The 23,484-nt window shown below is 40.9% G+C and overlaps 1 protein-coding gene and 1 non-coding gene across 4 annotated transcripts in view; both read left to right on the top strand.

The window, feature by feature from the left end:
- Positions 1-23,484, top strand: part of Srgap3 (SLIT-ROBO Rho GTPase activating protein 3) — a 244,862-nt gene that overhangs the window by 29,561 nt on the left and 191,817 nt on the right. The gene's annotated exons all lie outside the window — the stretch shown is intronic.
- Trnaa-ugc (transfer RNA alanine (anticodon UGC)) lies at positions 16,459-16,530 on the top strand. Its single transcript has one exon. It is a non-coding gene; the product is annotated as a tRNA-Ala (tRNA).

Here is a 23,484-nt window from a genome sequence, read left to right as displayed (position 1 = left end):
AATAAGAATGTCACACTGGCTTTAGATTCAGGACACTGCATTTGTTTTCTCTGTTGAGTATTCTTAGGCTTAGATTCCCGTTTCATGCCACGGATGACTTCTTCCCTTACCTCTGGTCTTTTTTCTTGCCCTGTTTCGGCTTATCAACATTTGAAAAGCCATCTATGTGGCTAGCCTCAGCAACCCAGCAAGATCCTCAGCAACTTAGTGAGACCTTATCTCAAAATAGAAAATAAGAAAACAGGGGGGCTGGCATAATAGTTCAGTGGTAATGCATCCCTGAGTTCAATTCCTAGTGCAAAATTAAAAACAAAAAAGCACTGTCTGACTGCCACTTCTTATACCCACTTCAATTCTAGGGTGGATGTGACCAATCTTGCTGGGTGGACTGTGGTCTTTCCTACACCAATGTTTCCTGGGAAATCCTCCCAAATAGGTGAGGAACATTTTGAGTTCTGTAGTCCACAGATAACCCATCTAAATAGTTGATGTCTTTCTTAAAATCTGGAGCCCAAACTAAGTACTGTCTTTGAAAAGTACTCTGAATAACATGGAGGCCAGAGAGACTAATAATATAGACCCTCCATCCTGTTGTGCAGCTTCTAGATGGGGTCAGCTTTTCCCTCGGTTGTAAAGCTGGAGCTGGAGCACATCCTCTTGCTGGGGCAAGAGGGATAGGAGAGCTAGACAGTCGGGTGCAATCTCCTCCTGCTCCTCTCCCAGCTGCTCTTCTCGCCTCTCACAGGGGTAATGTCACTGGCATATGGCCTACTGTGAGAGGAAGAACTTCAGCTTGAGTTGCTATAGTTCTTGTCTCCTGTCCCTTCCTGGTCTCCATGACTCTCCTAGGGGTTTGACTTCAGCAAGCCTAGGGCCTCCAGTGGGGGCAAGTGGCTTCAGCATAGCAAGGTCCAAAAGCCACAGGTCTCTTCTGTCACAGTGAGGTGGTCTGCTCTGAAGTCCCCTAGTCCATCCTTGAAGTATCTCCCAGTCTGGAGAAACATGAAAAATATGAGCACAATCTAGGAATTTTATAATTTATATAATTTATAATTAATATTTACATATTAACATAAATATATATAATTAAATTATGTAATTATATAATTATTTGTATATAATTAAAGACCTGCTCTTTATTCTAAGTAGTGTTCTTCCTTTCTGGTGTTTATGTTTATGTTCATGTACATGTATATGAAATTGTCCTTTTTTGAGTACCTGATACCCTTTGTGAGGTTAGCCACCCTTTCTAGACCCTCTGTGTTAGTCACAGTTCCATCACTATGACAAACATTATATAATGAGAAAAGTTTTATTTTTGTTTCAGAGTTTTAGAGGTTTCAGTCCATTGGATTGGCCCATTGTTTTTGGACCTGATGGTGTAGAGTTGCTCTTCTCATGGCTGAGATGCAAAAGAAAGAGAGGAAGAGATCAGGTTCCCACAATCCCCTTCAAAGGCACTCCCCCAATGATCTAAAGACCTCTCACTAGGCCCCACCTGTTAAAGGTTTCTTTACCTCCAACAGTGTCAAACAGGGGACTAAACCTTTAACACATAGGCTTTGGGGTCATTTTAGATCCAAACTATAGCAACTCTACCCCCCTCATTTTGGGGTGTGGGGAGAGAGAATTTTACTGGGCCTTGAAATACATGTTTATTTATTATTTTTAGATGTATATGACAGTATATTTTAACATATTATACATACATATGATAAATATAATTTCCAATTAGGATCCCATTTTTGTGGTTGTATATGATGTGGAGTTACATTGGCTATGTATTCACATATAAGGATAGGAAAGATATGTGTAATTAATTCTTCTGTCTCTTCTCTTCCTGTTTCTCCTTTATTCCCCTTTAGTTAGTCCAATGAACTTCTAATCTTCCTCTCCCTTCTTGTGGGTTAGCATCCACATATCAGAGAGAACATTCTGCCTTTGGTTTTTTGGGACTGGAGTATTTCACTTAGCATGATATTCTCTAGTTCCATCCATTTATTGACAGATGCCATAAGTTAATTCTTTTTTATAGCTGAGTAATATTACATTGTGTACATATACCACATTAGCTTTTAATCTGCTATAGGGCACCTAGTTTGGTTCTATAGCTTGGTTATTGTGAATTGAGCTGCTATAAACATTGGCTGAGACACTGTAGTATGCTGGTTTTAAGTCCTTTGGGTATAAACTGAGGAGTGGAGGGCTTTGAAATCTTGTTTGAAATTCAAAGTCTTATCTAAAGTAAGGCCCATTAGAACTCAACATGCCTCCTGGGAGGGTCTCAAAGAAATAGTTTGGCATCCCATCAAGGCCCCTGACACACAGAACTGGCCAGGTGACTTTTATCTGTAGTTTAAAAGTTCAGTTTGTTTTAAAGGTAGCAGTGTTTTCATTTAGGTGCTAGATCTGGGCTATCATTTAAGGAACATGGATTTGGATTTGGGGTTTGGGAGACTCAGTTAATGAGCACCAGCCTTGTCAATTTTTTTTAATGGTGGTAAAATGATCGTAATATACAATTCACCATTTAAGTTCAGTGCCATTAAATGCATTCATGACATTGTACCATGATCACCACCATCTTCCTCCACAACTGCCTTCATCTTGAAGTGAAATTGCACCCAGTAAGTACTAACTCACCCTGTAACTGGTGGGTGGATCTCCTTACTTGGTCACCTGATTCTAATCCTGATCACTTCTGGAAATACCCCCATGGTTGCATCCTAGAATAATGCTGGACCAGCTATCTAGGAATCCCTTACTCCAGCCAAGTTGACACCTAACATTAATCATCACAGTGTTGAGCAGAGGAGGGCTTGAAATTGCAGAAGGAACTCAGAACTGGAGATGTGTGTGTGTGTGTGTGTGGGGGGCGGCTATATTCAAGCTTCCATTTTGCTATAAATTTTTTTAGGGGATCTTGAAAAAAATCTCATCCCTTCCTTGGGCCACATGAATCCTCTGGAGAAGGGGGTCTGTGATTCTGGGATTTAAAGTCAAAATAGGTTAGATTTCAGCAAGACCAAAGAAGAATCACTGCTGACATTTATTTGGATTAGAAAAGATGATTTATCTGATAGGGAGGTGGGAGCTGGAAGGCCTAACCTGCTGACATCAATTCCTGGACCCTTTTGTCTTCTTTGTTTGGGTTGTTTGTTTAAATTTAGTTTATATTTTGAATAGGAAATATAGACACACAGTATAATATGCAAAGCATATAAAGTGTTATAAATAGAGTGAGATATTTCCCTCCCAACTACTCAGCTCCCCTTCAGTTTGGGGAGGCCACTTCAGTTTGGCCTTCCAGAGATATTTGACTCTTTTTTTTTTTTTTTAATTCACTGGTGCATTACAGTTGTACACAATGGTGGGATTTATTGTTACTGATTCGTATGTGCATGCAGCTCTCATTTTTTTTTTTTTTTAAACCAGCACTCAGAAGATAGTTTTAAACATAGCATGGTTTTTGTGTCTTCAACTTTCTGGTCTGAAGGGTGACCAATTTGATCCCCTTATAGTGTGTGGTTAGTTTCCTACAGTGAATTTTCCTTATTAGTCATAGTTCCTTTCTGCAGCTCTTGGATGGAGACACAGCGTTTCCAGATCTCTCCATATTGCCTCCCTCCCTTCATTTGAATCAGGGAATTCTATAAGCACAGATCAGAACTGAGATATGACATCTGAGTGCTTTGCAGCTTTACCATCATGGATGTCAGAGGGGCTCATTTTACATAATTGTCTATTTTGATGACTTCTAAAATGGTTTCATAGCTTTCATGTTTTCTTTTGTCTAGGAGCTTAACTTGATCCTGCAAATAACTGCTTTTCTTCTCATCTATTGTAAATTGTTGCTCAGTGAATGGGAAGCTCTGTTGAATGTTTCAGTCAACTTAGGGGGGATCTCTGAATTCAGAGGCATCTTTCTTGTTGTATGCCTTTGGTAAGATGCTTGGCCTCTCTGAAGCTCTGTTTCTCAGCTATAAAATAAGGATTATGCTACCTGCCCCATATGCCTGTTTTAGAGATTAAATAAAGCAATCAGAATGAGTATTTTTTTTCTGCAAACTGCTAAGGTTTTTGCGAATTATGATTATTTATTTATTTTTGTGGTGCTGGGGATTGAACCCAGGGCCTTGTGCATGTGAGGCAAGCACTCTACCAACTGAGCTATATCCCCAGCCCACTGCAATTATGATTATTGTCATTGCTTCAGAATTATTTATTAAACTTATGTTGTATTCTAGATGCCAGAAAAGGAGCTTGTGTTTTAATGTGTGTATATGTGTGTGTATGGGCATATGTGGGTGTGTATGTATGTGTTGAGGAAGGGAGGGACAGTGGCTAATAAGCAAAGTAAATTCAGGTAATAGTAACAATTAAAAATAAAATAAAACTGAGGGATGGAATAGAGAATGAATGGTTCTTGATAAGAGAACAGAAAAAGTTTCTCTGAGTTGATCATCCAAATGTCATTCGAAAAGCTGAGAAAAAGAATCCAGGCCTGGGATTCTGCAAAGTGCAAAGGCCTAAGGCAGGAACAATCTTGAAGAATTTTAGGGAAAAAAAGAAAGAAAGAAAGAAAAGAAAAGTGGTGGAAGAAATTTAGGTGCATCAGGAGCAAGGTCAGCAAGGCAAAGAAGGTCACAAAAAGAGGTATGACAGGTTGACCAGAACATGGTCATATAGGGCCTTGAGGGCCACATTAAGAGCTTGTTTTCTGTTCTCTGTGCATTTGTAGATTTTAAGCAGGGAGGTGACATGCTCGTCTTTCTGCTTTAGAATGATTCCTCATCCTAGAATATGGACATAGATTGTTGGTAGGCAAAGGGAAGCAGTGAGACCAGCTGGGAGCTCTTGCAGTGATCCAGAAAATTCTCAGATGAAAGATCTGCAGAGTTTGAGATTGCATGCTCCTGTAGTTAATCAGCAGGTATTCATTGACCATACAAGATTTTCTCAGGACTTTGTTTTTCATTTCTGGTGGACAAATTGGGAACCCTCTAGAAGCCCATGTAGACCCATGGTCTACATGACTGGTGCTTCCAGTGGGCACAAGGAATGATATAATGCGGGGCCACCTCTGTTGGTTGTACAAGGTGACCCCTCCACAAGGGCAACTGATTGAGAAGAGGAGCCTACAAATCTAGTCCAGGCTTTGCTCACCACGCAGTTCGCTGTGTCGTGGAGCTGTGTGCAGAGAGAGCTGGGCATCTTTTTGTTCAATCAGCTTCAGTAAACTGAGCTAGCGGTAGCCCTCGCAAAAACCCTTGGGATTTCTGTCCTATGGCCTGGGTTTCCAGGATGCTCTGCCTTCACCTTCTGTATTACAGATGATCCACATTTATTCTAACATGGGTGCCTTCATGCATCAAGCACTGGGCTTACATGGCGGACTGATAAACGGGCTTCCTGCTCTCAGGTGCTATGGTCGTGTGGAGGGCCTTTGTGCCCTTCTTCATGGCACCTGGAGAGCTTCCCTTCTCAGCTCCTGTTCTCTGAGACATTAGGTGGGAGTATCTCTTAGTGCTGGGAAAACCATGACTGCTCCCCACAACACTCCCACCTGCCTTTGTCCAGACTTTGGAGGAGAAGGGACCAGCATGGCTGAGAGACTCTTCTTAGCTTAGCCCCTACACTCATCTCTGATCAGGAGAAACAAATACAAAAGGTGGCACTGGGCTGGCACTGTAGCTCAGTGGTAGAGCACCTGCCTGGCACATGTGAGACACTAGTTTTGATCCTCAGTACCACACACAAATAAATAAATAAAATAAAGGCATTTTGTCCATCTACAACTAAAAAAAAAAAATTCTTAAAAAAAATGCCATTGTGGTTCCATTAGAAAAGAGATTATCTTTGAGCTTCAATGCTTAATTAAAATGTTACATACATCTTCTGTGTGTTTATTATAACATACTTCAATAAAAAGTTAAGTAAACATGACTGAAGTTCATTGAGCTGCCAGGGTCTGAACTTGGAAATCAAGACAGGATGGGTCAAGCACATCCATCCGGCCTACCTGGTGTCTTTGTCTGGTGTGGGGTCCTACAGCCCATGGCCTGTTCTTCAGCTTAACTGTTAATCTGATGATTTTATCAGACTTGGAAGAATCCATGAGAAATTGCTTTGTAAACTGTGGTGTCTCAAAATTGGTTGGCACTTGGGGATATACCTCTCCAGGGCTCTCATTCTCTCTAGCTTCAAGGTAGCTTGGAAACAGAATTAGTTATAGTTCACTTGGGGAACTCGGAATGAGAGTAAGACAGAGCTGGGTGGTTTTCAGAGGTTTTTTTTCCAGACTGTGGTTGAGCTCAGAGAATGAGATTCCATTCAGCTCGTGACCAGATGTGGTGTCTTCAGTGGAAACTAGGTGGTCTCCAAACAGTCAGTTTTCAACAACTCCTTTTTATTTACCTATTTGTTTTAATCTTTACACTGTGTGTGTGTGTGTATGTGTGTGTGTTTTATGTTTTCTTTTGTGTAGTTGTAGCGCTGGGGATTGAACCCAGGGCCTTGTGCTTGATAAGCACAAACTCTACCACTGCGCTATACTTCCTGTGTCTGATTTTAGATGATAAAAGTAACACCCACTTTCCTCACTACATTTTATTATGAAAATGTTCAAACATATATCCAAAGGTACCTAATTTTAAAAAAATCAGATATATTAGAAGCAAATCAGCAGGAAGTGATGTTCCTGGAGGAACATCACTGTTAACCAGTTTAGTGTGGAACTCTTCAGAATTTTTTTCTAAGTGTATGCTAATATATATTTTTATGAGTGCTGTAATAATTTGATAATATTTACATTTGCTTCTTTTTAAGAAAGCATTTAACAATTTATTTCATACGTCTTGGCATGTAAGAATTTATTGATTGGGCTGTGGTTGTGGCGCAGTGGTAGAGCGCTTGCCTAACATATGCGAGGCACGGGGATTTGATCCTTTTTTTTTTTTTTTTAATATTTATTTTTCAGTTCTCGGCGGACACAACATCTTTGTTGGTATGTGGTGCTGAGGATCGAACCCGGGTCGCACACATACCAGGCGAGCGCGCTACCGCTTGAGCCACATCCCCAGCCCCGGGATTTGATCCTTGACACCACAAAAAAATGAATAAATAAAATAAAGGTATAAAAGTGTTGTATATGTTTTTTAAAAATTATAAGAAAAGAATTTATTGGTCTACCTCATTCTGTTTTTACAAATAGGTTTACTGAGGTATAAATTATATACCATAAAATTCACTCATTGAATTTTTGGTACATTTTCAGAGGTATGCAACTAACACCATAGTTTAATTTTAGAACATTTTTTATCACCTCTAAGAATCTCTTTGTGCTAGGTGCTAAAGGCTGAGGCAAGATGATTTCAAGTTCAAATCCAGCCTCAGGCAACTTTGAGAGGCCCTAAGCAAGTTAGTAAGACCCTGTCTCAAAAGAAAAAAATAAAAAAGGGCTGAGATATGACTTAGTGCTAAAGTGCCTGTAGGTTCAATTCCTAGTAATAAACAAATAAACAAACAAAAAAACCCTCCTTGTATCCATTTTTCAATTACCACCAATCTCATCCCTAACACCAGCAATGGCTAACCTATTTTCTGCCTCTATAGATTTGCCTTGTCTGAACATTGCATTCAGATGGAATGGTAAAATCCTTTTTTAAAGCTTCTTTAAATGAGGATAAAATTCTCAAGGTTCATTCAAGGTGCATCCATCCTGTAGCATGTGTCAGTACTTTGTTCCCTTTTCATTGCTGAATAATATTCCCCTTAGGATATAACACATTTTATTTGATTACTGGTAGGTGATATTTGGGGCTTTTCTAGTTTGGGTCTATTGTGAATGATGCTTCTATGAACATTTATGTATAAATTCTATGTGGATATGTGTGTCAGTCTTTTCAGTTTCTAGAGAGAGTTCTATTTTATGGCTATACTATCATGTCTCATTCAAACCTTACTGGTGGCCATTTACTTGTTTTTTTAATTGTCTTGACAATATAAATAATGCTTTACTGGAAATCTTTATTCGTATATCTTTGTATGTATGGGTGAATGTTTTTGAAGGAAAGATTCTGAATCAACAGATGTAAGCATTTAATAGCTAGTTTCAAATTGTCCTCCAAGAAAAGTTGCCTTTAAAGCATACCTTCTATCTCGATCAGTGCACAAGATTGGCCATTCTCAAAAACTTGTTAATTTGGGCCAGATTTAATATTTAATCTTTGATACCTTCCTAAGTGAAAAATCTATTGTCATTTGAATTTGCATCTCTTTTATTATTAGATAAGTTGTTGAGCATTTGTTTACCCTTTTCTTAATTTTCTATGGGGTTGTTTATCTTTCGTTTTGGCTTTGAAATAACTACCCTTTAGGAAACTGGTTCTTCTCTTATAAAATGTACTGTAAGTTTTTTTTTTTTTTAATTCCTCAGCTTATCTTTCCCTCCCTAAAACTCTGTTCATGGTAGTTATGCTGTACAGATGTTTTACATTTTGAAGTAATCATATCTGTTAGGAAAAAAGCCCTGTGAACATTTTACAATCTCACTTAGCTATTTATAATATCCCCAGAAGGAGGTGGGGAAGGTAAAATATTGATGGGGGAGAAAGCTGAAGAATGTTATATGTTGTCCATCTACCGAACATCTGGATGATGAAGAGACCCTTCTCAGCCTTTTATTTGGTTGTTTGGTGTCTTAAGAGCACACCCTCCATGTATTAGTATGAAATTTGAGAACTGAATCTGGATATATTTTGCCTCCCAGCCCCTTGCTAGTAATAATACTGACAGCTAATATGAATTGAATGCACACTATCTGCCATTTGTTCCAGTTAATCCTTGTAATCGCTCTATGAGATAGGTACAGTTACTTCCCCTTGGAAAAAGACAGCGATCTTAAAGTAACTTGCGCAAAACCATGCAGCAGATGATAGAGATGAAATTCAAATTCAGGCTTGCCTGATACCAGATGTGTCTCAGAGTAGGAGTCCCTTCATCTTCCTTTCCTAAAAAATCACATGTGGTGACCTCGCATTGGCCAATAGGGGACATTCCAACAGGGCTTGAGAAAAGGATCAAGAACCTCAGGAAGGGGAATGGTGTGGCCAGAAGGTCATGATATGAGTGGTACTGGCAAGACCTGTGGGTTCTAGTCTAACCCCCTACCACCACCAAAAAAAGATTTCTTTCCTTGTAACAAAGAGAGAAGGTGCGTCTGTCACGAGTGCAGGAGAAGTGGACCAGTCTCCAAGACCCTCTGGGTTCCCTGTTTGCCATATGGCAGAAATTAGCTGGCTGCTGGCAATTGAATTTTGACCTTATGGAGGGAGATCTGGGGAGTAGGAGAGGAGATGGGCTTCAAGCCCAAGCTGCATACTCTGAATAGTGAGTAGTGGCCTGCCTGAGATATTTTGAGCCTGGGCGACAGTGTAGATGGGTAGGTTAAACTGAATAATACTAGCAGTATGGAGGGCCTAGAAAGGATATGGTCAAAATCAATATTAATCTTGGGGATCTGGGAGTCATTAGACCTACTCTTGCTCAATCATTAGTTACTCAGAAAGCCTAGAGTGCTATGGGCAACTGTGGGAAGGGTGTTAGGGGTTGGGGGTGAGGAAATGTAGATTAGAGGATTAAAAAATAGCAGAGGGGGAGGGGCGCTGGGGGGTGCTGAGGTTGTGGCTCAGAGGCAGAGCGCTCACTTAGCATGCACGAGGCACTGGGTTCTATCCTCAGCACCACATTAAAAAATAAGATAAATGTGTTGTATCCACCTACAACTAAAAAATAAATATTAAAAAATAGCAGCCATGTAGGATGAACAAGTCTAGAGATCTAATGTATGACATGAGGACTATGTTCATAACATTGTATTAGGATTTTTTAAAATTAAACAAGAACTTTATTTTAGCTCTCTTGTCACACACAAAAAGCTACTATGTGAGATGATGGATATGTTAACTTGCGTCACTATGGCAACCATTTTGCTGTCTATATTTATCTTATAACATGATATTATAAACCTCACATGTAGATGATAAAATTTATTAAAAAAAAAAAAGTGAGTGTCACAGAAGCCAAGTGTCACAGTGCCCATCACTACCACCCCAGTGCCTACGGAACCGTGATGGAGCTTGGTTGAATGGGCAGATGAATATAAGCCAATCCTGGTTGGGATGACTGGGTTTTGGGGGGAAGTGACATTTTGAGCTAGACTGATACTATTACATATTCATGAATTACAAAATAAACAAGATCAGATTGCTGGGAGGGAACTCCAAGTTCATTTTGGTTAGAGCTCTTTCCCCCCTCTCTCTAAATAAAACAAGACACACTTTCCTGTCCTTTCTTGCTCCTTCATCTCTGAATCACCATTTCTTCTTCTGTAAAATGGGAGCGCTTAATGCTGGATGTTTTGAGGACAGGTTGACTGACTCCTTCTGGTTTGCCTGGGACTTCTTTAGTGCCAGCACCCAAAATCTCTCATCCCAGAAACCCCTCGGTCCCTAGTGAATCAGGATAGTTGGTCACTGTATGTGAAGATCATCTGAAGCACTCACTGGAACCATCCATTCAGTCCTTCATTCAACAGATATTTATTGAGCATCTACTATGTGCCAGGTACCATTTTGGGGCTCAGGGTTACAGCAGTGAAAGCTACATCCTTGTTCTCTTAAAGTTACCTCTAAGCAAGGGGAGGCAGAAAGACATGAAATAGAGAAACAAGGACTTACTATAATGCCAACCAGTCGAGATACTGTGAAGGACAATGGAGAAAATAGGGAGTTTGGGGCATAGGGCCAGAAAGCGTGTCTGATTTTAGAGAGAGGGGAAAGGAAGGCCTGTGCAATGAGGGAATGAGACCCGCATGAGAGGAAGAGCTGGGCAGGCAGAGCTCAGTGGAAGAACGCTGTAATGCCAACACATTGGCAGATGTAAGAAAGACCGAGACTGGCAGGCGAAGCACAGTGATCCCAGGGCAGGAGCTGAAGATGAGGTGGGAGGGGTCTCGCGGGTCCGTATCCTTGAAGTGGGAGGCAATAAAGACGCTGGGTTTTATTCCAAGTTGGTTTGGAGAAGGGAGAGTGGTTTATGTATTAAAGGGGGGTTTGCGACTATTGTGTTGAGAATAGATTATAACAAATGTCACTTCCATTTCCTTCCTGGATTACTTCTATTTGAGGACCACCAGAGAGGTTTTGGGGAGGAGGTCAGACTTAAAACACGGGCTTAGAAATCAGACTCCCCGAGTTCAAATCCTGGCTGGTTTAGCAGTGAAATCTTGAATTATGTATTTACTGTGTTTAAACCATGACTTCCTCATCATTAACTTGGGGCTCATACCAATAATTGTTTTAAGAAGTAGGTTGGCTGTGAGTGTGACATGGGATAATACAGGTAAAATTTAATTTAGCACAGAGCCTACAACTTCTTTTTTTTTAAATTTTTTAAATTAATTTTTTACATATTACAGCAGAGTGCATTACTATTCATATTACACATATAGAGCACAATTTTTCATATCTCTGGTTGTATACAGAGTATATTCACACCAATTCGTGTCTTCATACATGTACTTTGGATAGTGATGTCCATCACATACCACCATCATTTCTAACCCCTATGTCCCATCCCTTCCTATTCCACCCCTCTGCCCTATCTAGAGTTCATCTATTCCTCCCATGCTCCCCACCCTACCCAACTATGAATCAGCCTCCTTATATCAGAGAAAACATTCGCATTTGGATTTTTGGGGATTGGCTAACTTCACTTAGCGTTATCTTCTCCAATGCCATCCATTTACCTGCAAATGCCATAATTTTGTTCTCTTTTATTGCTGAGTAAAATTCCTTTGTGTATATATGCCACATTTTTTTTTATCCATTCATCTACTGAAGGGCATCTAGGTTGGTTCCACAGTTTAGCTATTGTGAATTGTCCTGCTATAAACATTGATGTGGCTGTGTCCCTGTAGTATGCTGTTTTTAATTCCTTTGGGTACAGACCAAGGAGAGGGATAACTGGGTAAAATGGTGGTTCCATTCCCAGTTTTCCAAGGAATCTTCATATGCTTTCCATATTGGCTGCACCAATTTGCAGTCCCACCAGCAGTGTATAAGTGTACCTTTTCCCCCCACATCCTCGCCAACACTTATTGTTGTTTGTCTTCATAAGAGCTGCCATTCTGACAGGAGTGAGATGAAATCTTAGAGTAGTTTTGATTTGCATTTCTCTAATTGCTAGAGATGATGAACTTTTTTTCATATATTTGTTGATTGATTCTGTATCCTCTTCTGAGAAGTGTCTGCTCAGGTCCTTGGCCCATTTATTGATTGGGTTATTTGTTTTTTTGGTGTTTTGCTTTTTGAGTTCTTTACATACCCTAGAGATTAGTGCTCTATTGAATGTGTGAGGGTAAAAATTTGCTCCCAGGATGTAGGCTCTCTATTCACCTCACAGATTGCTTCTTTTGTTGAGAAGAAACTTTTTAGTTTGAATTCATCCTATTTATTGATTCTTGATTTTAATTCTTGTGCTATAGGAGTCTTATTAAGGAAGTTTGAGTCTAGTCTAACATGATGAAGACGAGGGCCTACTTTTTCTTCTGTTAGACACAGGGTCTCTGGTTTTATTCCTAGGTCCTTGGTCCATTTTGAGTTGAGTTTTGTGCTTGATTGAGAAAGGGGTTTAATTTCATTTTATTGCATATGGATTTCCAGTTTTCCCAACACTATTTGTTGGAGAAGCTATCTTTTCTCCAATGTATGTTTTTGGCACCTTTGTCTAATATAAGATAATTGTAATTTTGTGGGTTAGTCTCTGTGTTCTCTATTCTGTACCATTGGTCTACCAAACTGTTTTGGTGCCAATACCATGCTGTTTTTGTTACTATTGCTCTGTAGTATAGTTTAAGGTATGGTATTGTGATGCCATCTGCTTCATTCTTGCTGCTAAGGATTGCTTTAGCTATTCTGGGTCTCTTATTTTTCCAGATGAATTTCATGATTACTTTTTCTATTTCTATGAGGAATGCCATTGGGATTTTGATTGGAATTGCATTAAATCTGTATAGTGATTTTGGTAGTAGGGTAATTTTGATAAAATTAATTCTACCTATTCAAGAACAAGGTAAATCTTTCCATCTTTTAAATTCTTCTTTGATTTCTTTCTTTATGATTCTGTATTTTTCATTGTGTAGATCTTTTAATTCTTTCATAAAATTGATTCCCAAGTATTTTTTTTTTGAGGCTATTGTAAATGGGGTAGTTTTCCTCGTTTCCCTTTCAGAGGATTGGTCACTGATAAACAGAAATGCTTTTGATTTATGGGTATTGATTTATATGCTGCTACTTTGCTGAATTCATTTACTAGTTCTTGAAGTTTTCTGGTGGAACTTTTTGGGTCTTCTCGGTATAGAATCATATCGTCAGCAAATAGTGCTAATTTAAATTTTTCTTTTCCTACGTGTATCCCTTTAATTTCTTTCGTCTGCCTAATTGCTCTGGCCAGTGTTTCAAGAACTATAGAAGTGGTGAAAGAGGGCATCTCTATCTTGTTCCAGTTTTTAGAGGGAATGCCTTCAATTTTTCTCCACTTAGAATGATGTTGAACCTACACCTTTTTAATAACTTTTTTTTTGGTTTTGTTTTGATGCTAGGAATTAAACCCAGAGCCTTGAACAATTTTTTTATTGTGTTAAAATACATTGCTATTTGACCATGTTTAAGTTTAGTGGCATTAAATAACCTTCACATTCTGTGCAGCCATCACCACCATTCAGCTTAAGAACTTTTTCCATCTTCCCTCACTACAGCTCTGTCCCCACTAAACACTAACTCCACACGTCTTGCCCCAGCCCCTGGAAACCACCTTTCTACTTTCTATCTTTATGAATCCAACTACTTAGGTACCTCATAGATGTGCACTCACACAGCATCTAGCCTCTTGTTCCTGGCTCATTTCACTTAACAGAATATCCTCAAGATTCATCTGTTGGTAGCAGGTATCAGAATTTCCTTCCATTTTAGGCTGAGAATATTCCACCGTGTGGATAGACCACATTTTGTTTGTCCATTTTTCTGTCAAAGAAAATTTAGGGTGTTTCAATCTCTTGGCTATTTAGCATACGGCACCTGGTTTTGTAAGTATCTTACTGGTAAGTTTTTGTCTTGCTTTGCTTAGTGCAGGGGAATGACAGGCACATAGGACCAAGAGGCAAGAGATAGAGGTGCTAGATTTGCAGCAACTCATTTAATTCTGTCTGAGCCCAGACTCTGTCATCTATGAAATAATGTTGCTAAAGCCTACTCAGGGAGCTGGTTGCAAAGATCAAATTAGATATAATCTGCAAACTTCAAAACTACACCCTCTTATTTATTAGCCACTAGCCACACATGGATGTCATATGAAATGTGGTTAGTTTCAAATGAGATGTGCTGTAAGAGTGAAATCTACAAGACACCCCAACTTTGAGACCTAGTGTAGGATAAGGAGGTGAAATATTTCATTAATACCTTTTATACTGATTATATAGTTAAGTAATATTTGGATATATTGGGATAAAGAAAATACATAATTAAATTAGTTTTACCTCTTTTTTCAATGTGGTTAATGGAACATTTGGAAGTACGTGAGGCTTGCTTTATATTTTGATTGGACAATATCAATTTAGAGTTCTAAACACATTTGCAGATCACAATCAGCAATTTTCTGGGTGCTTCACCCTCAGTTTGAGGCTAAAAAGGAGATTCCCTCTCAGAACTCCACAAATGATTTATATTACTAAGGTGCTGTATGGTGATCAGTGTTTATAGCCCACAGAAGCTTAAACAAGCCAAGAGAAGAATAAGGCCCAGCGCTGCTGCCTTCACAAAGGGAGGTTTCAGGATCACCACTCTGCTGGGATTTGTGATTTAGCTTCGCTCCCCAGGGACAATAGGTTTCTTCATTTCAAAGCCTCACTCCTATGGAGACTGTGGCTGGGCGGTGGGAAGGGCTGGCATTTCCCAGCTTAGGCCTCTGTGTATCACTAATTGTATTATCACAGTTTCTTTAGGGAAAAATCATGCATTCATTTAGGACTTAAAAAAAAAAAAAAAGACCTTAGGGAGAGTTAAGATTCGTTTGGTACCATGTTTGGATGTAGGATTTTTCCCCTATGGAGCAGAGGAAAAAGGAATTTCTATTTTGCAGCTGGAAGAGAGCTTTTGTGTGTCTGCCTCTCCCTCTCCCTCATTTCTCTCCTAACAGATTCAGAGCATAGGGACAGCAGAGTGCACAACAGAAACAGAGATAGGTTCAAAGCTGAAGCCACTGAAAGCAAAGGCATGTCCAGTTCATGCCAGGAGTGAGCTAGGTGGCTGCTATGGCAGGAGACCTAGGGCTTGGCCTGCCTAACCTCCGAGTTCTCCCTGCTCTGGTTCTATCTGTGCCACTGTGGCTACCAGCTAATTCTCTGCCCAGAGATCTTTCTTCAGGCCTTGAGCCTTTCACTCTTGTGGCCTTTCTGGCAAGCTCTCCATCTTCTCAAGCTTTTCTAGTGTCACTACAGAACCCTATTTGCTGGGATTTTTGGTCACATGAAATATTCTGACATGGGGTCCAAATGGCATCCCAGATGGGTTCCCGATGCTTTATGGTTTCATTCATTTTGCTTCATGGCTTCATTTATTTGCTGCTAGGGTGGTGGTGTCCAAATGAGGGAGGTCACAAGATCCCAAGAGAGGCCTGGGACAGGGATGGAGTGTTAGAAATACTGAGGTGCTGCAAGAAATCAAACATATGCTTGAAAGTGGGTTGGCAAGGCAAAAAAATTATTCTTGTGTAGAAGGGTGTGCCCTCAGAGGGAATCGGGTGAGGAAACATCTCTGAGCAGGATGTCTGCCTGTTTTTATCCCTATTGCAGCGCTCCCCCTTGCCCTAATTGGAGGAGCTGGGGTGATTTAAAAATTGGGGTGGACAAAAGGAAGGGCCATAATTAAAATGGCTACAGTTGGATCCAATTAAGGCTATATTCTGAAAATGGACCACTGGACTTTATTTCTCACAGAGATAAGCCCTTCTCATGGATGTCTAACTTGAAAGATGGGAAGAGTGCATCCAGCTCTTTTGGTGGGAGGTAGGGCATGAGAGGGAGATTCCAGCCTGGCAGGCCCAGAGATCCAGCTCCATCCAGGTCACTTAGGCACACACTGGCCTTACATCTTCATCTGTAGGAAGAGGTAAATAGCTCCCTCCTTGCCTGCGCCACAAGTTGCCATTGAGGATCAAATGAGATCCTGCCTACAAAAGCCATTTGCATGCTGTGCAGGGTAGTGAATGCTGGGTATTATCTTCAGTTTATCTCCAGCATTTAACTTAGTTAATTTCCAAACATTTTTGAACCATTACTATGTGCTGGGCTCTGAGCTAGGCATAGGAGGGTTCAAAGGTGAATAAACATATTCCCTTGCTGGGATATAACTCAGTTGGTAGAGTGCTTGCCTTGCATGCATGAGGCCCTGGGTTCAATCCCCAGCACCACCAAAAAAAAAAAAAAAAAGATAGTGAATAAACATATTCCCTGCTGTCATGGAGCTCTGTGGCAAAAATCAAGTAATTACAATGTCGTGGATAAGAGCTCTAGTAAGGCATGGCTAGAGACTGCAGGAACATAGAATAAACACACATCCCAGTTTTAGGGATTGGGGAGGGTGTCTTGGAGGCAGTGACATCTAAGCTGGGGTATAAGGAATGGAAACATGTGGTCAGTTCCCAGTAAATTTTGGCATATGGTTAAGATAATTAAAATTACAATGAGCTGCCAGGATAATTAGCACAATGTTCATTGATCAATTCATAGTCAGGAAGCTGCTCAGAGAGATTAAGTAGTTCTCCAGAGCACCCAGCATGTATGTGGCAGAGTTGGCACTAGTATCCTGTTCAGTGCTTAGAGTGATTCTCCTGATCTTGGGAGAGTGGGTGATTTTTTTGGTTATAAGGTCAAGCAGGGACAAAGCTGGGAGGGACAGGGCTATAGTACTCTCCAGTTTAATGAGGATCAAAGTGTCTTTATGAGCCTGGGTTTCCTGGGAATCAGACCTGAGTCAGAGACTTCTGGGTAGAAAGTTCAAGGTCTGTGCAGAAGGGATGGGAGGAGGCCTGGGCAGAGGGACAGGCTAAGTTTTTTTTTTTTTTTTTTTAATTATTTTTATATATTTTTTTAGTTGTTGATGGACCCTTATATTTTTCATTTATTTATATGTGGCGCTGAGATTGAAGCCAGTGCCTCACACATGCTAGGAAAGTGCTCCAGCGCTGAGCCACAACCCCAGCCCCACAGGCTGAGTTTTGATACAGTCACATCGAAAGCCTGAGCTGTTCTCAAGAGTGAGGATGAAACTAGGATGTCATTCAGAGTGGCCATGAATTGAGGAGAGGTGACTCAACTTTATACTCTCATGGCAATCGGCCATTGGAACTGGTTTCCCCCAAAAGGAGATGTGATCTTTGGAGAGAGGGTTCTGTTCTCTGGAGCTCCACTGAGGCTGTTGGGGCCAGCACTGCAGCAGCTTGGGATGGTGCCTGTTCTGGGTGGGGAGTGGAGATTGCCAGGGAAACAATAGAGGTGCAGGCCCCGTGGCACACAGAGTGGAAGATCTGCAGGTCTGCTGGGGGTTCCCAAGGAATGGAAATGGGGTTGTCACTGTCTTTCATGTTGATCATGTTGGGCAGGAATCCAGGAGGGGTGTGAGGATAAGGCAGCAGGCAGTCCCCTTGTGGAGGTCAGAGACCTGATGGGGAAACTAATGCCCCAGACAGGAGTTCATGGTTAAGGCCCAGGTCTTTGCCAGAGCAGGGCAGGCTAGAGAAAGCCAGAGTAGTAGCCTGTCCTGAGCTACTCTGGGAGGCTTTTTGGCCGCCTAGAATTGGGGTCTCTGAAGGCCTCACAGAAAGCCTGATATCTTGAGTGGCTTGGTGACTTGGGAGTGGACTGAGCCTGCAGGTGTCCCAGCTGTGGGGTCGGGAAGGCTGAGGCTGGCAGAAAAGTGGGAGCTGACACCAGTCTCTCTCTTCATCAAGGCAGAGTCTCCAGGGTCCCCAGTCCACCTGTCTCAAGGGCGAACTGATTTGGCTGCTGCTCCCACCATGGCTGTTTCCATGGATACATTTCAAGCCTCCGTCTGGTCATCTTCAAAGACATCAAGAGCAGCAAACCCCATCCGTGCATAATCTTTTGTTAGAGCCCCACAAATAGCTTTTGTTATAACCCTTTCTCCCATCCCTCCCACCCATCCTCCAAACCCAAGAAAGTGGCTTAATTGTGGCAGAGTCACCATCAAAAGAAGCCTTCAACTTCTGGAAGTTTGAAGACCTGAGTTTGAAGCCCAGCTTTGTCATTTGTAAAATGCAAATAATGATACATAGGGCACAGATTTGTTGTAAGGATTTAAAGAAGTAAACATGTCTGAGAATGTCCAGTGCACTATCTGGCCCATGGTGGGTGCTTGCGGAATGTCAGTTTCTTTTCCTTCTCTCTTAGTTGTCACTTGGGCCACTTAGGAATCACATTGCTTCAATAGCATCCCGGATCTTTGTGCAATGAGTGTTGCGTGCATTTGATACAGCTCTCCTTAACATCAGCTTATTTTCCCTGATGGCAAACATCAAGTTCCATGAGTCCACCCTTTTCCACTGACTTTGCTGACTCCGAAGTTTGGAAAAAGTCAGTGGGCCTTGAAGGCAAATGGGCCATTCTCCTTCTCCCCCTTCTCAAGGCCAGGTCGTTGCTGGGATCATTCACAGACACCCAGAGGTGGGGGAAGTGTTCCCCTTTAGATGTTCCAGCAGATGGCTCTGCTGCAGCTCTGCTTAGGAGGTTAATGGACACCAGATGCCTCAGCAAGCAAGCTTTCATTTTCTCCTAGAACTGCTTAATTTGGCTGAACATCTGCCTTGACTTCTGGGCTTTTCCATCACCTGAGCGTCAACACTGGTTCACCAACATCAGACATCAGAGGAGTTCATACTCTCTTTTCCTGGCTCTGAGTCTTGGGACCTGCCTGTCTGATGGGTGAGAGTTGGAGGTCTAGAGATGGAAAAGAGGAGCATGCCTAGCTTCTGTCACTGTTCTTCCTGTTGGTCTGTTGTTACTGAGCTTTGCTTTTGGAAAACCAATCTTAAGCCAACAAAATGGTGTCTGCCTGATTAGGGAATATATCCATCTGGAGCAGCATTGGCTGGCTGTCAGGAGCAGAGGGTGGGGTCTTTGGAACTGGCTTGAATATGGTACAAACATGCTGGTCTTATTCTTGCTCCACGGCCTTCCCTGGTGCATTTCCAAATCATGGACAGCCAATCATTTCATAGCTGGGACTTGTGTTATTGTTTGGAAAGTGCCGTTGTGTTATTGGTACCACTGGTGTTTAAACTTTAGCATGTTATGCTGACCTAAGGAGCTTAGTCAGGTGCAGATAGTGGGATTCTGCTGCTTCATAGTGGAGACCAGGAATCTGCATTTAAGACAAGCATTCCAGGTAATATTGACTTAGGCAATACTTCCTAGTAGTCTAAAGACTACTCAGAGCAATACTTCCTGAAACTCTGTCTTTTAACATAAATAACAGTCAGTATATATAGGACTTGACAGAGTTTATTAAAATAAAGGCAATTTTAGTTTCAGCAATACAGTGTATTTATCTTAAAAGCAAGATACCCAGGTGACATTTAAAGGACAAACACATTTTCTTTTTATAGCTCATACTCCTAATCCCAGCAGGACACTTTACCTTCTTCCTAGATGTATCTGTTTGTCTTCTTAAATACAAAAGTGATGCTGTTGTATACAGTCTCCATTCCATCAACCTGTACTTTTATCACCTCCCTTTTAAATGCCATTTTTTGTTGTTGTTTTCAGCCTACCTACAACTTGATATGCATTTTGTATTTCACAAGGCTATTCTGCAGACTTGATTTTTTCTTAAACACTCATATTTATAATGTTGAGAATGACATTGGTCTCTGGTTTCCTCTTGGCCTTTATTACTGTATCAGGGCTCAGTGGCGTCTGTCTCTGTGGCAAAGTTTCAGTGGACAGGAACCAACTGTAATTACTTTTTGACAGAGCTTGGCACATAGTAATAATACACACCTGTAGAGTGCTTGTATAGTTTATAAAGCACTTTCTCATCTGCCATGCTTTGAGTTGGAGAATACTATCATTTCCCCTTTAGGGTCTTACTAGCTAGTATGAGACATAGCTTAAATTTGAATCCCAGTCTCTCAAAAATGATCATTGCAGAGGTATTTACTATAAAAAGCAAAAGCAGAAACTTTGCATAGTAGGGAGAGTATAAATAATGATAAAGTACTGTATATATCAAAAAAGCTAGAAGAAAGGGTTTTGAATGCTTTCACCTCAAAGGAATGATAATGTTTGAGAAGAGATTTGTTTACCCTGATTTGAGCATTTTACAAGGCGTGCATGTATTGAAACATCATGCAATACCAATAAATATGCAAAATTTTGTGTGTCCATTAAAAATAAATTAAAAAGTAGAACCTATGTAATAATGTTCAACAATAGGAGAATTGTTAATATTGGATGATCACAGCCCATTTGATGGAACATTATGCCACCATTGGAAATCCACTGGAAATGAGTCCTCTGAAGGAAATGTGGCAACGCAGAACAGTATTGTCACTGCAGTGTTATGAAACGAACAAAGAAGGAAACATGGGACATTGAAAACCATTGATTGGTGGTAGCGGTGAAAAGTCATAGCATTTAAATTATTTTTTTCAATCAGTGTTGCTGGACTGTTTAGCACTATTGAAAAACAAGAATACAAAACTGCACACCCTGCCCCCACCTTTGTCAGTATGTATTTGCACTTGCAAGTGCTTCTGAGGGGGAGGGGCGAGGGACTGACAAAGTGAAAACAACTTTCAACTCACAGAGAGCTGGTGCTTGTGCGTGTGAGTCACGGGAGTGTGGTCTGATAGAGATGATTAAACCCGTTACAAATGCAGAATTAAGCAACTCTGATAACAGAGCCCTTGAGCATCCTTCTTGGAGATTAAACCTTTAAGGCTTTGAACAGCTGAGAGGTGCTGGGGATTGGAGATAGCTGGCTTAGAAGGGAAAAGAAGGGGGGCAGATATTGGCTGGGAGACAGCAAGGAAATGCACCAGATTCAGGTGAAGGTTCTTTGCTGAAATTGGCTGTCGCTTCGTTAAGTGCAGAAAAGTGTCCCATTATATAGGGAGTGAGGACAGTTTGCCTGCCTGCTTCCTGGTCTGTCACTTTCTGGCCTTCTTACAGGTTGGGGTTTCAATGCTGTGTGCAGGCCTGTTCCTCCAGCCAGTGTGTGTTTTCATTATTGCTTGGTGTTAATTCTGTTTAACATGTGAATGCCTTTCAGAAGAAAAGGGCAGCCATAAGCCCTGTTTGTTGGGGAGAGAAAGGACCACTTCTCTCTGCTCTGTGGGCTCTTTCTTGCACCTATTCATTCCATACATGCATATTTTGCTCCTTTCTGGTGCTAGGCATAGTCTTGACCTTCACAGAGCTCACTGTTAAACACTGGTTGTTCAGGACCAGCTTGGTACAAAATGAAATGTGGGGCCTCCTGTTTAAAAATTGAATATTAAAGCAGTGGTAGCAAATTACCAAGCCCAGAAAACTTCTTAGTGCTGGGCAGTAGGTCGCTGCAGTGGTCACATGCCCTGGTAGCTGACACTGTGAGATCTCAAGGGGATCTGACATAAGGAGAAGGAGTTAGTCCTTTCTTATTACCTGTATCCTCCTTATCACTGTTTGGGAATGGACCAGCCTTGGAAGAATGTGTCTTCCTGACTTAGTGGGCCTAGAGAGAGAGAGTAGGATGCAGAGAAGGGGGCGAGACAAGTACTGAATAAATACTGACTGATTGACACACACAGCTAAGGTCACAAAGACGTGTATAGAATGTTCATCTTCTTTGGAAACATCTGAGCATAATCAATTGTGACAATGGAAGGCCTTGTCATCCAGAGTTTGGCCTGTGGAGCAATTAGATGGGCCGAGGTCAGACTAATATTACAGGCCTAAGATGTGGGCCCAACAAAAGCCTGAGTTGTGTCTGGTTTCCCAGTTTCTATAAAGCAACGGCAACCTCACTGAAAATAACAATAAAACCAAGAGTTACTACAATAGGATAGTTTCACATTTCCTGAAATGTCCTCTGGAATATTACTTTAAGAGAGAGATTCTACCTAAGTAGATAATTTACTTGATAAAATCAGTTTTGGAAAGTCTTCATTCTCTATTCCCTTTTGGAGATTTACAGTTCATATTAAAAAGTCCCATGGTGGCAAAGAAGCCCTTTAAACTTTTAACAATTTTATTTAATTATAACATCTCTTTTAGAAAGTAATTACTAATATATATGTCTATATCTGTATCTATTGAGAGAAAGAAAGAAATCTGCTTTGAGAAACACTGGTGATGGACTTACTCTTTTTGTTACTGGTGACTGAACCCAGGGATACTTACCATTGAGCTAACCCAAGTCCTTTTTACATTTAAAAATTTTTTTAAAAAAATTTTTTTAATATTTATTTTTTAGTTTTCGGCCAACACAACATCTTTGTTTGTATGTGGTGCTGAGGATCAAACCCGGGCCGCAGGCATGCCAGGCGAGTGCGCTACCGCTTGAGCCACATCCCCAGCCCTAAAAAAATTTTAATGTTTATTTATTTACTTATTTTTTGTACTGATGATTGAATCCAGGGATACTTTACCACTGAGCTCCATCCCCAGCCCTTTTTTTTTTTTTTTTAAAAGAGAGAGTGAGAGAGAGAGAGAGAGAGAGAGAGAGAATTTTTTTTTAAATATTTATTTTCTAGTTTTCGGTGGACACAACATCTTTGTTGGTATGTGGTGCTGAGGATCGAACCCGGGCCGCACGCATGCGAGGCAAGCGCGCTACCGCTTGAGCCACATCCCCAGCCCCCCAGCCCTTTTTATTTTTTATTTTGAGACAGGGTCTCACTAAGTTGTTGAGGCTGGCCTCAAACTTGTGATCCTCCTCCTAAGGCTTCCCAGTTGCTGGGATTAGTTATAGGCATGAACCACCACACCCAGCCACTGGTGATGGACTTCTGAATTTTTTTTTTTTTCCTGTTGATGCTGGGGAAAGAACCTAGGGCCTCATACATGCTAGATAAGTGCTGTACCACTGGATCACACCCCAGCTCTACTTCTGAACTTTAAAGATGCATGGTCTGGGATCACATAGCATCTTAGTTTAAGACATCCTTACAACTATAGACAAGTTTCATGGCCTTGTGGACTCTATCTCCTAAATTGTTAAATAATGGTATCCTTATCACACAACTGAAGAAACACTTTGTAAATCATCAGGGGATGCAAAATATTTAGTGGTTATTGAAAATGATATTGAAGTAAATAGTATCAGGCATCCCTGTTTGAGAGTGGGTAAACTGAAGCCTGGAAAG

This window comes from Urocitellus parryii, chromosome 16, assembly GCF_045843805.1.
Source record: "Urocitellus parryii isolate mUroPar1 chromosome 16, mUroPar1.hap1, whole genome shotgun sequence".
NCBI classification, from domain to species: domain Eukaryota; kingdom Metazoa; phylum Chordata; class Mammalia; order Rodentia; family Sciuridae; genus Urocitellus; species Urocitellus parryii.
Note: the sequence above shows the minus strand (reverse complement) of the source record. Positions and strands in the feature narration are given on the sequence as shown.